Raw genomic sequence first — 12,469 nt, 5'->3', positions numbered from 1 at the left:
ACAACTAAAGAATTGGTTGGCGGAACCACAAAAGACTCGTAAAATAAACTTTCTTATAAATACATAAGCACCTTACTCACCTTTTATAATTGCTATGCTTACGTTCTCCATAAAAACAGAAATTCTCTTTTAGTGATACTTTACACAAGATCATGAAGTGGGTTCAAATTTAATTAAAGGCAAAATACAATACAATAATCCAGAAATATTGTCTCAAGTGAGTTTAAAGATTTCTAAACACTAGTGCGAAACCGGGCTCTGCCGTTGCGATCGATTTACAGGACTTGAGACGAAAGTAAGAAGGGACTTACGCACACAGTAAGTAAAAACAATTAATATGCCTGTAACTTTCCCCCAAATGGGTGTATCTTAAAACTAACCTCACCATTATTTTTCTAATTAAATTCTAGCCCGAAATTATGTATCATATTACCCTATTCCCATTTTGAAAACTTGACCTTAATTCAAAATGGCGGATTTCAAGATGGCTGCCATCAAGGTCATATCTACCATACGACTTCCCCCCCAGGACTTATATGTATCCACATGGTTTTTCTTCACTTTTCTTCATTAACGCTCCGTTTACAAAGGATAGTAATGGACTTCTGTAGTAATCTCTAATAACCACATCACAACTCTTAAAAGTTATTTAAAAAAAATAGAAAACATGCACCGTGGCAAAAATTTGTCATCACAAGTAATGATGCATACATGCCTTCTATCAGCAAAAAAAGTTTCATTGAAATTGGAGCCGGACATTTGAGTGATGTCCCTTGTGGGATGTGATTGAACGTGACGTCAGAACACATCGCCCCCCTTCCCGGAATTTACGGGAATCAGGTGACCTGAGTGAGCACATGTGGTGCCAGCTCTCTCCAGCGACCTATCAAGGATCATTGCGTGTATGCCAAGACGTGTCGCCGTTTTTATCCATGCCAAAAGTCGACATACTGACAATTAGGTAGGTAGTCATGATGGTCTGGCTGATGTGTGCGTATATTTGAACTCGTACATTTTGTCTCGACTCGAATTTCGAGACGTCTCGACTCGAATTCGAGTCGAGTCGAGACAGAGACTGTCGAGTCGAGACACGAGTCGAGACAGAAACATATTTTCGAGTCGAGACACGAGTCGAGACAACATTTTCTCGAGACGAGTCGAGACAGGCTTAAATCTCGACTCGACTCGACTCGAATGCATCCCTAGCAATGGGGGAGGGGCAACGGCCTCGGGCGCCGAAGTAAGGGGCGCAAAATTCGGGAGGGAAAAAGAAAAAAAAGAAGGAAAGAAAAAAAGAGAGGAATGAAACACATATGCACATGTGGGCATGTGCACATATATAAAATGAAAGGAAAAAAGTAATAAAAAGTGCTCAAAATCAAGGAAAAGCAGGGTTTACCTTTAAAAACTTTCTCACCTTTCGCGGCTGGTCTGTCGACCTCACTCACACTGTCGTATACTCTCGCCCCAAGCGCTGCTTTTCCACGACACGGCACAAAGTCGTGGAAAATCCTACTGAAGACAGTCCTACTGAAGATTTCGTAAACTAAACTATTGATGTGTATGCAATGAAGAAACCAAGGCTAATATGCTTGATTTAGAATCAGAAGTGTGAGAAAGAATGATAACTTTTTGTTAAGATATTCCTATGTATGTTTGTTTTAGGACAAAAGAATATTTGCGTTAATTTAAATCTTTTTTGAAAACTTCTACATTAGTAACAAAGAGTAACTAATGAACATAGGAAATAATAACAAATATAACTACTGTAAATAGCAGTTAAAGTTTAGTCTAAAATATTTTTGCCAGTCTTTATTTAATGTAAACGATAAAATTAAACATATCTCGAAATCTCTTAAGGTTATTAGCATTGAAATTAGTGTTCAGGTTTTTAGTTTAAAATAATTAAAGACATGTTTCTGCGTTTCTATGTTTTCCTAGAAAAGAAGAAAGAAGAGTTGAAGTGGTAATTGCAAAAATAAAACGGCCATATCCCGAAATCCCTTAAGACTAGAGACATGTCAAAGATGTATTTTAGCGTTCCTTGATATTACTATTAGAAGGAGAAAAAGGCGGAAAAAGAAATTGAGGGTTGCAATTTTTATAATAAAATAGCCATATCTCAAACGTCTTAAGACTAGAGATTTTAGGGATATGAGAATTAAGAGACCGCAGAAAGAGAAAATACGGGGATCTGGGGACGCAGTCCATAGCTAGCCGATGGTTAGTTCAAAAATCTGCAAAAGCTAGAATTAACGCGGTAGTTTCTGAGTATTGGTTTTTGAAGCACCAAGCTAACCACATAACTTTAATTCCTGTCTGATTATTTTCTTCAATTCAATAGTGGTTTATAATAGGGTATCTTGGAATGAAAATTTATATTAAAATTCGTGTTTTTCTCGTCATTTATGCCAACTTTATTTTCTTTATCAGGATGATGGAAGATAATTTACTTTAATATTTCCATACCTGAAGCTTTTTTATACAATAATTTTACTCTCTTAAGGATCCTTTTCTAATATGTTACATGTTTCATTTTTTTAGAAAAATAATTTCTATTATTTTAAACATTAGTATTTACGTAGAAGAAGCAGTGAAAAGAAAGAAGTGAGTTGCGTCCTTTTCCGTTTATATTTCAGCTTTCATTTGTTTCATTTTGATGAAGAATCAAAGTACAAAAGTTGCAGGGAAAATTGCTGTTGACAAGGAAATTAAATCAGGACTGTTTGGAAATCTGTTCTTATACCAGAGGCATAGGTTCAAGCAATGACTATTCGGATTATGCAGTATATAAGTGCAGACTAAGGGGGTATATAGTGGGAAAGTGTAACCGCTTTTCGACTCCGCTCCTTTCGTCCAACCAATATATACTTTCAAAAAAGCTGAACTTACCTGGATAAGACATTAAGTAACATTTCCAAAAAGGAATTACAGAACTTTTCCCGAATCGCTCTCGGGTCTCGACAATTAAATTAGCGTAAAGCAGTGAGAGGTTCGGATGTCTCGTCTCGAAATCCTCATGAACATCCAGACAATCGCTTAGATCGCGACACACAGAAATACTATTCACACATGAGATGAAAACACATTAAATAAAATAATAATATACTTATTTAGTAGATGCACTATATGTATAAAAAAAATAGTTATGCAGAAGGAAATAATCACAACGCCAAACACTGGTATGGATGTGAATATTTTACTTCAATAAAACACAAAATTACGCTTCACATTTCAAAATACAATAGCCGTTTCAAATTTGTATCACATATTGTATATACGCGAATGAAATATTATATTTTGGAGATCACCATAAGTACTTTTCTCACACCACTAAATGATGCACCTTGGGGTTAACACTGTGGAGTAACACTGGAAGTAACCCCATGACGTATGTTCCTGGTTGCTACGATGAAAATACACTAAAAATTTACAATGGGTATTTAATAGAACAAACACAGGCAGTCGCAATGTATAACCCAACCCGTTGGTTATACATAGGACCCGTTAACTAATTTTACACACATGGTCAAAAGACCGGAGAATTAACTAAATGGGGCTAGTCGCTGAGAAGGTCGTTGTGCTAATACTTAATGACTTATGCCTCTTTGCTTAACTGTATAGCGAATTAAACTAGCATGGTGGCTTGTATCAACACACGGAGAAGAACTGGAGTTGAGAGACTCCGGGTATGAGCTGGGATGACCCACTGGTCAATGTTGGTACCGGTACTTCATTTTAAAATTAAACCATCTGTATGCATATGTAAATTAAATGTTGAAAAATTTGCGTTTATTCACGTTTCACTGACCATAATGTAGAAGAAGCAATTATTAGTTCGAACGTGAGAATTTCGAGATAAGGGCTGGTTGAGCGATATTGTGTCTATGAGTCGTTCAAGCACTTGTGATGTATTTCCATAAGTAATTGAAGAAAGTACTTAATTCAGTTCCAAATGACTATGGAACGTAGTCTTTGCATATGAAGAGAAATAGGTGTCGTTAAGTCGTGATTGGGGATACGGGTGTCGCTATATTTTAAAACTTCATCTTCAAACTTCAATCGGATAATTTAACCAAATGTAAATAAAAATATAAATGAATTTCAGTATTGTCGCCTTATGCGTAGGTTTTTGGTTATTAGTTAATTTATATCGGACCTCCGAAGAGAAATATTAAAAGAATTTAATGACCGTGTCTATAGCGGCAACTCCCAGTCACGACCCCTTTTCAGTTTTATTAGAAATAGGAGAGAGAGTGAGGAAGTAGAAGAAGGTAGGAGAAAAGAAGGAAAAGACGAAGAAGAAAAGAAAGGAAGAAGGAACTAGAGATGACAAATTACTGGATAATGATAGAAATATGGTAAAGAAATTTGAATAGTTTTGAAAAGGTGATTCATTTCCGAATGTTATTACTTGAGAATCAATTCTGAAGTGATGCCGAAGAGACAAGTGTTCCCTCATATTGCCCTGACCTGGATTCAGACAACTGCACACGTGGGAGTTGTTCTCACCCAGCTCAGGTGACGAAAAGTTTTAATTTAATAGTTTGTCTGTTATTTCCAAATCTTTTCAAAAAGAACATTTCACAAGAAAATGAAGAAAGTGGTGGAATGAGGGAATTTAAATTTGAGTTAAGAAATTCCGAGTGGCAAATGCAAGTGGGTTAGTCCTAGTAAAGATACTAGTTTAAAAAAAAAAAAAGACAACACGGACAATACATCTAGTTGGTGGGGAAACTTCTCTAAATAGATTTTTCTTTTTATTTGCATTTTTTTTTTTTTACAAAAAATAAAATATATGTCCTACTCGGAATAAAACTCTAGTAATAGAGATTTAAAATAGAGATAACAAACATCTGAATGTCAGAAAAAAAAAAACAGTAATTTGACACAGGGCCGGACTTGGCTCGGGTGGCTAGGGGACGATCGCCGCCCAGACAGGGACTAAATTAAAATTTTAATAAAGAGAGAAGGTCACATAAATTTGGAATAATATTAAGTAAATCGAAATGAAAGTTCCCGGTAGCAATATTAAGATTTACTATTGACAATTTCTGTCCTGATTTTTTTAAATCACGTTGCAACCTTAGTAGTTCATTCTATTACAACCACCCTGTATGTACACACCATGTGCATAAATGCACACAATCTGAATACGTGACATAGTTCGTGGACCACAGGTACTTACTGATATTAATGTCATTACGAGAAGATTTTGTCGTGTTTGCTCGGGAAGGTATATTCCCCTCCGGAAAAAAATATTTCGAGCTACATGCAATGGGTGTTCCTTTGCAGCTTACCGTATCCCTTGTTAACGAATACTGAAACCTCCAGTGATAACTTTATATTAATTTGCCCGTTGTTCTTTGTTAAAAAAATTACAAATTTCAGCCATACCAAGGCGAGATGGAAAAAAGTATGATAATGATTAATGTTTGTTTTATTCTCATAAATATTGTTACATAACATTTACCCTGATTATATATTATGATGGTTATGGTATGATGTATGGTGTGGCTACTAAAGAATAGTTTGCTTTATCCAACATAATGGTGTGGTTTTATCCTGGGAAAAAGGTGAGCAGTTGGGATAATAGTGGTTGGGGGAATTGAGAATTCGGGACCAACACAATATGTCAGCCGCCGATGCCAACTTGTAGCCAGTCCAGCCCTGATTTCACTTTAGGTTCCAATTCCAAAGACGATATACGACAGGAAACAAACAAGTACAAGAATAGCATTACTCATATCCTGAGCGTGTGCCGAAGGCGATCTCAATACGCGAATAGGGTTCAAACAGAAATGGAACAATTTTGAAATAACATTTTGTGAATATTATCATTTATTCTTAACTAACACTGAAAACTGTCTCCCAGTAGTTGAGTTGATTTTGAGTTTAACGTCCCGTTCAGCAGCGAGGCTATATGAGACGTGGACCTACTGATTAACGTGAATCCGAACCACATGAGCTCCCGCCGGGAATCGAACCCGAGTCTCCCACGCCATAGGCGTGTACGCTAACCGCTTAACCACGGAGGAGCTCGAACTGTCTCCCAGTACCTCAACATCATCTATACCACTTGTTGCCAAAGCGTTGCAAATCATGGTCATGTAGATAGAACACATCCTGGTTCCACTGCAATTCCTTGAACTTTTTGCGATAGATCCCGTGGTTCTCGAGACTGTAGTTTTAATATTTATCTTTTGTCGTTGTCTGCAGCTTGTAATTTTGAAAGTAGATGTTTCTCTACTTTTATTTGTTAAAAGTCTTTTTATTTCATTTGATATAACAAATTATCTCCCTATATTTGGGACTCGACTATTTAAATATGCCGTCTGTGCTACCTTTCACACATGTTGCTCCCTATGTTCTTATGTATAATGTTTGATTTACACTATTATATATGTCTGGGCATGAATGTAGCCACGGGGAAAATGGCAATCCTATTCCCATTAAACGACCACTTGCCCACTCACCCCTGAAATAGGATTCGCCTCTTAAGTGTTTATTAAGCTTTAGTCACGTGTTGAACTTTTTCAAATTTCAGAATCTCATAAATATATGTACTCTTTGGGACTAAAACTTATTATAATATCGCAAAAGTTCCTCTTTAGGTAATATTCAAAATGCTTGAACACGAAAGCATGTTTTGAGAATAAAATCAGGTAGGGATTTGTAGGTGGTGCCATAGCATATGGAAGAGCAGTATTCGTTCTTGGGCTCTATTGGTGTTTTATGAAAGATTGCTAATGATGTGCGTAGTTCAGTGACTCTGTAAACAAGCCCCAACATATGCATTGGTTTCTTAATTATTGAGGAGATGTGGTCAGAGAACATGAGTTTCGAATCAAAGATGGCACCAAGATCATTATTACTAGCAGAATGTGTTATAGGAGAATCGTTAATCTGGTATTTGCAGAAAGCAGGATAATTTTTCAGAGTAATGATAATACTGTTACATTTCTTGCTGTTAAGTTTGAATTTTTACAATTCACACGCCAATTGTGTCATGGAAACCTGATATAACTTACAATCTCTGTATAACTTACAATCGCCAGCAAAAAGTAAAAGGTCAGTAGGATGAAATGATACGTGTGAGCAGAGATTAGAGACCTGCACGGGCCGAATGTTTCGGCCCGAGCCCAATCCAGCCCAAATGTACCTAGGCCCGGCCCAGCCCCAGCCAGACAAGTTTTGGAGATTTTCGGCCCGAGCCCGCCCCGGCACGATAAGTTTTTAAAAATTCTTGGCCCAAGACCGAGACGGGCCCGATAAATTTAGAAGTTTCATTTTGTAACATTTTTCACGTTCACACTTCTTCAACGTTTGCCTTTATTCTAATTATCGTTTAACGAAAATTATTAAAGAATTGCAATTAATCGGCCCCAGCCCGGCCCGACCTGAAGAGAAATCAGTGTCGGCCCGCCCAAGCCCGGCCCGTGCAGGTCTCTAGCAGAGATCGTCTACATAGTTCTATAGTATAAATAGCAGGAACCGAAGTAGGGCTACACTCCTCTGAGGCATACCCAAGATCACAGGTTGTAAAATAGAAGTCGGCACTGAAAGGACAACTTTCTGTTTACGACACTTCAAGCAGCTGGCGATTAAAGAGAGAAGCTTATCATGTATATTAAAGGCATTGGAAAGTTTTTGAAGAAGATGAATGTGACTGACAGAAAAGCCTTGGAGAGATCAAAATAGATAACATCTAATTCAGTATTGTATCTATTCATACAATCTATTGTATCTATCTATTCACACATTTAATTGCACAGGAAACAACAATATTTAAGTTCTTTGAATTTACTATTTTGCCATCTTTTCCGTTTGTCATTTTTTCTGTTAGCATATTTTCCGTTTGCCATTTTGTCCATAGCTATTATTTCCCACAATCCAGAACTTAAATCCTCTTTAAGTGGCATCACAAGTCATTGTGGATGGGACTCTAATTCTATTCATAACGCAGTGGGGTTAAAAAGAGACCTATGTGATTTGACATTCATTTCCTTATTAAATTATTCCTTTTACATTCTTGTGTTTTCGTCATACATTTTTGCAAAAAGAAAAACATATGGAATATTAAAATAGCCAATAATCAAACATTGAATTGCGTCAGGTCTATTAAGAAACTTAGTGGAGATAAAAATGAAAGCCACTACACAAATAAGATCATACTTTACGTAGGTTTTCATTGGAAATAATTGGTTACATCACCGTCCAGTTCCAGACATGTTTCCAGGATTTTCAAAATTATAGAATATATTCTAGTTCTTGAAGAACAAAACCTGTGTACAGCAAAGATCTTCATTCTCCAGAAAAAAAAAAAAAAAAAAAAAAAAAAACTTGATAGGTTGGGAAGAAAATACCTGTTATTTGTTTATTTCAGGGGCGGATCCAGGACCGACTTCTGGGGGGAGCGGTGGGTTGTAATACTGCTACTTTTAAGGGCTCCAAATTTTGGGATAGGTTTTATTTATATATATAAAATAAGAAAGTTTTCTCTTCTGGGGGGGGCGATCGCCCCGATCGCCCCCCCTGGATCCGCCCCTGGTTTATTTAATAAGGAAAGAGTAAAAACGATAACTTCTATTAACATATGCAAATGAAAGGAAGTATTTTTGTCCACATGATCTCTTAAAATATTTAGTGGATAATGGATTACAGAGACTGGTCACGGAAACAGTTACAACTCCTTGCTCTTCTATTGAGTACTCCTGTCACAACGCCATCTTGCGAGAGGAGTATGAGTATTTGGAAACGTATCAATAGTTATTTTCGTAATACGATGACATATGAAAGACTATTAAATTTATCTGCATTGACAATCGATTTAAAAAAAATATGAAAAATGTTGCAAAGCTTCAAGATTTTATTATGGAAGTCATCGATGTCTCTCTCAGAAAAAAAGAGAGAAGGATCGAAATTTCCTAAAAGAACGTTTCGGGAGGTAATTAATTACATAAATATATAACTGGTTGACAAAGAATGTAATCAATAAGATTATTATATTTGTGATTTGGAATGCCTATTATTTCATTTGTTACATTCTTCAGATAATTGAGTGGAATTTCTTTTAGTAATCTATTGACTGTCCAATAAATATGTAGCAGAACCTCTACTATAATTTTTTCATTGGATGATGAATTTATGGCATGAATTACCATTTTCTATCAAGTAGAATTACAGCCAAAGATTTAATGAATTAGCATTTCAGTCAAGCCCGTAGTCAGAATATTAATATAGGAGAGCGAGATTGTTTTTAGGATGGTTTAGGCTGACTTCACCTTACACTCATAGGTTACATACACATAAGATGGAACTGAAAGTTTTAGGGGCTGATAGTTTTCGGGATGGGACTGAGTCGCTTATGGCCATTCCCTAACTACGAGTCTGATTTCGGCCTACGTACTTCGAAACTTCGTTCTACGTTATTGGTTTTGCGGTGCATACTATACTCCCCAAAACACTCGATATAAGGAGCGCGGACATTCAACCTTGCACACTCAACATTTGGCTAATTCTGGTAGGGCCCGCACTGACTACAGCTCAAATAAACTTAAAAGTCTAACAACTCTGCTCTGTAAGATATAACAATAGAAGCATAGAAACGATAATACCCAGAATTGCAAGGGCTACAAACGAGAGCCGCGACTCCTATTTGCACTATTGTCATAGTAACTGATAGAAACAACTTTCTACCGTTTCACTTCTCAAATCCGCTAAACGTCTCAAGAAACGGATTTGGAACTAGAAAGAAGACGAACGAGCATTGAAAGACAAGCAGCGAAGTAGAATTAGTGCAACAGTATTTATGATTGTAACATGGAAGTGTTTGATTTTATATAGTTAATATTTAGTGAACAATAGTGATTGCAAATCGACATAAATAGTATGCGTTTCGGAATGAATAATCTTCTTTGATTAAACGTTTGTGATAATCCGTGAGTAAATTGCGTCAAAGGACCCTAAAGGCAGATTTTCATACAAGCGTAAGTTGCGTTCTTTGCTTGCGATGTGGATGAAAAGCCCATTGCGAAAGTTGTTTAAATACGGTTCTACGTGTAACACAACTTTCTTTTGCCACCCACAGAAATTGCAAGCAACGGGCCCTTGCACGAAAACCCGCCCTTAGTTAGAATAAACCAATCCAATCATCGAACTTTTTGTCTAGTGGCCTCTGTAATATGATAATATACTAGTCATTTTCTAAGTAATTCAGATTCGCAAGACGGCACATTAAAGGGGTGCGACCAGTGGCGTAGAAGCTCCCCCGCAACCCCCGCAGTGCGGGGGCGCCCCGAGGTATAGAGGGCCCCGAAATCTTGCGATGAATAAAGAATTAAATAAGTAGACCTTCAACCTTACTTCTATCCGCTTTACGACTAGGGCCCCTTCTCTATACTTTGCGGGGGGCGCAAAAGTGTGCTACGCCACTGGGTGCGACGCATATAACCTGATAAGAGAGATTCTCCTTATATTAGGCTGACCTCTTTTGCTGAACTGCCAAGGACATAGTCAGTTTCTTGCATTTGCTTGTCCATAAGCTTCCGTTAAAACAACAGCTCTGGAAATTATATTTCACAGGGAACCTACTTTTCTGGGCGTACTTTAAAAAAAATAATGTAGTGTTATGAAGATTCTAAAAGCTGCGCTATAAAATGTTTAGTTTTCAAACAATTCCATTAATTGCTATCGGAAGAATGTTTTTTTCTTTCTTTCTAATAATTCAGCGTTAAAAGGTTGAGAAATTAAGAGACATGAATTGAATTATCTGCCAGCTGAACGAGGAGATTTTAGTTAGTCATATATTTGTACTTTCTAACGACGAAATAAGGTAACCAAGAAAGTTCTGTCGCTTTTTCACCCACCACCTTCGGTGTTGAACTCGTGTCCATTAAGTTAATTGTCCAAGGAATAGAACTGGTTATAGTGGGATGGTGTAATGTCCGGCGAGTATGATGGATGCAATAGTGTTTTCCATCCAAGGCGTAGAATGGTATTCCGTGTCATCCTAGTCACGTGGGGCTTAGTGTTGTTCTGTAACTGGAATGTCCCTTCGCGATTCAGAAGTGCTGGCTCGAGAGTTTCGAGTTTTTATTGAACATATCTCAACTGCTGACAGTACACCGTTGCATTGATGTTCTGACCAGCTGGTAACAGCCAGGATGCACGATGCCACGAGCAGTCTACCAAACACACAAGAGGACCTTCTTCTGGTGCAGTTCTGGTTTCGACTGATTTGGAACCGGTTCATGAGATGCTAACCAATGACGGCGTAGTAGAGCTTCATACAGTACCCACTTCTCATCACATGTCAAAACCATGTCCAGAGATGGCTCTTTCATTAGACAGGACCGCAAAGGAACACATATGTCTGCTTGCGTTGCCTTCAGGACCGGAGTCAAATCATGTGCGACCGATCGACCAACTTGTAGTGGTTCGCCAAGTTGATGGAGGTGCTGCCGAATGGTTTCTTCACTCACATTGAATTATAGTCCAAGTTCCTCACATGTCTGGCCATTGTTCGCCTCAAATGCTTCATTTTGTACAGTGTTGGTCTTCTGGCACGTGATGCGTCTTCGCGTGTTTCGTCACCGTCTTTAAACTTGTTAAGCTACCTCTGCACTCTTTACTTAGTCACGATATCCTCACCGCAGGTCTGGCATATCTTTCGCTCAGCTACAGTGGCGTTTTATCGCAGTTAGAACTCGTACAGCATACAAGCCCTTAGGACACTCTGTGTAGGCCCCATATTCACTCTGTCCTTACGCAAGTTCACAGCGTAACTGAACTGCCACAACCAGGTAGTATGTTGGATATACCAACAAAAACAACTAACCTTCGCCTTATGTCCATTCGCATTCAACTCACAGTGCGAGACAATTGAACACAGACCTCCGCAAAAAGCGACAGAACTTTCTTGGTTACCTTTATACTTTACAATCATTCACTCGTATTAAACATTTATTGTAAACATTTTCAAATACAAGTTATTGTCGAACTGTAACGTATGAAATATTTTTTACTTTATATTACTAACATAAGTAAATACCTCCTTGAAAACACTCCATGTCATAATTTAATATCAAAATTAGTTTACACTTCATAATTAAAAACTTATGTTTCAATGATAAGATATGCTGTGTGTGGTTGCATAACTTTTGAAATTAATGTTGGCTGCTACATGGAAGGGAAAAGTGATATTAGTCATTTTCGATTACTGGCAGAAATGAAACAATTCTTAAATTGCTTTATGTGAATATTATCATTTATTCTTAATTAACACTTGAAACTGGTCCCTCGTACTTCACACTTCTCTATACAATTTGTTGCGTTTCAAAACTCGGGCATGTAGATAGAACATATGATAGTTTCTGTATAATTCTTTGAACTTTTTGGGATAGGTCCTGTGGTCCCCGAGGTATGTAGCTTTGAAGTTTATTTTCTGTTGTTTTCGTCAGCTGAGTCA

This window comes from Thermobia domestica, chromosome 7 (assembly GCF_964235325.1).
Source record: "Thermobia domestica chromosome 7, izTheDome1.hap1.1, whole genome shotgun sequence".
In the NCBI taxonomy this organism is placed as follows: Eukaryota; Metazoa; Arthropoda; class Insecta; order Zygentoma; family Lepismatidae; genus Thermobia; species Thermobia domestica.
The sequence above is the reverse complement of the archived record's forward strand: the minus strand, read 5'-3'. Positions refer to the sequence as shown.